Source organism: Mytilus californianus, unplaced genomic scaffold (genome assembly GCF_021869535.1).
Source record: "Mytilus californianus isolate M0D057914Y unplaced genomic scaffold, xbMytCali1.0.p SCAF_5, whole genome shotgun sequence".
NCBI lineage: Eukaryota > Metazoa > Mollusca > Bivalvia > Mytilida > Mytilidae > Mytilus > Mytilus californianus.
In genome coordinates, this window is record NW_026262701.1 from 71,441,199 (window position 1) to 71,443,955 (window position 2,757).

Consider the following 2,757-nt stretch of genomic DNA (forward strand, 5'->3'; position numbering starts at 1 on the left):
CGTGTAAGGACTCACTAACTTTTAACCATTAACGGATACATCTCCGGAAGTTTTCGCAATTATGAAATAAATCATCATCTTAGTTCGTTGCAAAAATAATATGTAATGGTAAACGATAGAAAAGAAATATATATATATAGAAAAGAAATATATATATATATATATATATCAAATTTTCAAATTTAAAACGCGAGGCTCGCCGAGCGTTTTAAATATTTAAAATTTAACTGTCGAGAGTGGATAAATATCGTATTACACGAGATTTGGTGGTGGAATCTGTTTCTCTAATGATTTTCAAACAATACGCAGGCAAATTTATTCCTTCTTTTCGAATGATCTGCAAAAAGATGTGTTCTTTCTATGTGACGTCATCAGGCATGGTCGCCTTTTTTCGTGCCGTCACAATAGAAAATTCAGTGGAAAGCAAGAAAATTCGACGTCATAATCGGATTTTAACCAATGAAGAACTGAGATCAAACGAACCACACGTTGATTAAATTCTTTTTATACAATTGGTGCAGAAAGGGATAAATTGACGAAGAATTAGAGAAATATATATATTCAGTCAGCAGGGTTTAAGAACATCAGTTGTTCGATCTGCTAGTCAAATGCGTTTTGTTAAAATATACTTTTTCACTCGTTTGGTCTTTTGGAAAATGTTGTTTGTGCTGTATTTAGACCCCTCTACCAAGAAATTTGTTTTGCATGCACACGTAGAAAAATTGCGGTTTTTATCCAACGCAATCATAGGTTTGAACGTTGTTTTCAATTAAGACTTGTTTATATTTTTTCGTTTGGGCTTGTATTATATTTGCCTTCGGGTTTATATGATCCGTTCATCCTATTTTGACTCTTTCAAAATTCAAGAGTCTATCCTAAATTGAGGTAAATTATATGGCCTTCCAAATACCGTTTCGATTCCTAACATCACTGAAGAGACATTAATTGTCGAAATCCGGATATGGTGTACAAATTTTTGCACCTCATGTTTGCGGTATACCATCTTTTCCGCAAATTTATTGTTTTCTGTTTGGTAATAATTTAATAATAAGATCTGTTTTGTTACATCTTGTGATCCGTTTATTTGGCAATCTCCAATGGCAGTCAGCAGGGTTTAAGAACATCAGTTGTTCGACCTGCTAGTCAAATGCGTTTTGTTAAAATATACTTTTTCACTCATTTGGTCTTTTGGAAAATGTTCTTTGTGCTGTATTTAGACCCCTCTACCAAGAAATTTGTTTTGCATGCACACGTATAAAAATTGCGGTTTTTATCCAACGCAATCATAGGTTTGAACGTCGTTTTCAATTTAGACTTTTTATATATATATATATATATACCAAGAAATTTGTTTTGCATGCACACGTATAAAAATTGCGGTTTTTATCCAACGCAATCATAGGTTTGAACGTTGTTTTCAATTTAGACTTGTATATATTTTTTTCAATTTAGACTTGTATATATATATATATATATATATATATATATATATATACAAGTCTAAATTGAAAACAACGTTCAAACCTATATATATATATATATATATATATATATAAAACGTCTGAATAATAGTCAACGATTTTTCCCACGAGGGCGCTGGATCGTTACGAGTAACGATACATGTACACAATAAATAAAATATATAAACGCCTAAACACTGAATGTCTCATCCAGCTTCTAATTTTGGTATTACAATGCAATAACTTCACATTCAATGGTGAACACTTTCTCCAAGTTAATGGAACAGCAATGGGAACAAAGATGGCCCCGTCTTATGCCAATATTTTTATGGGGAAATTAGAACAGAGAATTCTCAATTCTTCTCTTTATCAACCCCTCTCTTGGTTCCGATTTATCGATGACATTGACATGAAGTGGGATAATACTGAACAAGAACTAAATTTGTTCATTCAACATGCCAACGATGCCCATCCCTCAATAAAATTCACATATGAAATCTCTGACTCTAAGATCACATTTCTTGACACTACAACGCAAGTGAAGGATGGAAACATATTTACAGATCTGTATTGCAAGCCCACAGACAAACATCAATATCTATCTCCTTTGAGTTGTCACCCTAAACATTGCACCAAGAGCATTCCCTACAGCCAGGCCATACGAATAAAAAGGATTTTCTCCACCAACGATATTGCAAAAAAACGACTACAAGAACTTCGCGGTCACCTAAAACATCGGGGCTACAAAAGAAAAGACATTGATAAAGGTTTTTCTCGTGCTAACATCATCAGCCGAGATGAACTTTTACAATATAAAGCTAGTCAAAAAGGTCAACAGGAGGGTGCCTTTTGTGTTGAATTACCATCCAAAATTGACAACTTATCTCACCTAATCCGCGAAAATTGGAAAGAAATCGAAAAACATCCTAAACTATCCAAGATCTTTCCCGAGCCACCTGTACTGGCTTTCCGTAGGCCCAAAAGCCTTAAAGACTTGCTGGTGAGAGCTGATTTATCCTCTCAAGCAGGCTCTTCGTCTGTGGGCTATTGCAAGGGTTGCGGGAACAAACGATGTCTGACTTGCAAACAAATACTGGTTAACCAGACTTTTAACAGTCACTCCACTGGTACAGAATACACCATATTTTGCAATGTTAATTGCAAGACTACAAATGTTGTGTATCTCCTACAGTGTAAATGTGGTAAACAGTATGTTGGCGAGTCAGAACAGCCGTTTCACAAACGAATGAACGGTCATCGTAGCGACTACCAATGCAAGCCAGACCTCCCTCTCAGT